Here is a 1,078-nt window from a genome sequence, read left to right as displayed (position 1 = left end):
TTGCCAAAATGAACTTCCACCAAAATACAACAGCCTGTGAACTTGAAAGAAATTTACAAGTACAGAGACAATATGAAATAAGCTTTATTAATTAGCTGAGTTAGCTTGCTAATATCGCAACAGTGGTTCAGTGCACAACCTTAAAGCTAGCGGCACAATATTTGTGATTTGGTCAGTGCCACATTAAACCCATAAAAAAGGCCATATGTCAGTTTATTAGGTCAAATTTGGTCATGACACACAAGCTGGACCTTGTCGGCTAAAGTTACATTAGCTAAAGCAAACATTTTGGTAAAAGAGAAAACCCACACCATAAATTCAAAACATGTTCTGAAGAATGACCACTCGGTAGCTGTCTTGTGACGCTCTTTATTGAACGTGCATCCAGCATGGGTTATAACAGCACAACAACGGGTGTGGCAGCTAAGTGAAGAACTGGACATAGACAGCCCTGCCGCAAAGCATGTCATAGTGGCGTAAAGCCGCAACGCCCACCCGCTCGACACAGGCAACCCAGTATATGACATCTCCCCCCCTTTTCATGTTATTTCCAATAACAAACCTCAAATAGAACAGCAACGACACAATGATAACATGTGACACTATAATAGCCTCTGGGCGGTTCTCTTAAGGACCGGGCACAAATGGCTTACTGTCGGCCTGAAGGGCAGTGTCCACAAAACAGGACTTATTAAACATGGTAAACCTTTAAGGTAATTAACTCAACCAGGTAACAGCAGTATTGGTTGCAGCTCAAAACATAAGTGCAAAACAGCAACAATACAACATTCCCACTCCCCAGTCCTTCCTTCTGTCCCATCACCCCAGTGTCTACAGATCCAGCCTCTTGACTGGCTTGTGTACCCGGCCGCACCTGTGCGTAACTGATCCGGTACGTCGGCGTGAGTGGGTGCAAGCGTTGGGGCAAGACTAGGGGCCAAAGGTGGGGTCTCTGGAGTGGACGCACCAGCGCCCTGAGATGGCAGCTCCTCAGTGTCCTCAGTGGGTGTTGGAAGGGGTTGTGGCATAGCCCGTGGAGATGGTTCGAGGCGGAGATGGCGGCGGTTCCGTCGCAGCA

This window comes from Haplochromis burtoni, unplaced genomic scaffold, assembly GCF_018398535.1.
Source record: "Haplochromis burtoni strain Fernald_Lab_line unplaced genomic scaffold, NCSU_Asbu1 Contig_870, whole genome shotgun sequence".
NCBI lineage: Eukaryota > Metazoa > Chordata > Actinopteri > Cichliformes > Cichlidae > Haplochromis > Haplochromis burtoni.
This window is presented reverse-complemented; position numbering follows the sequence as displayed.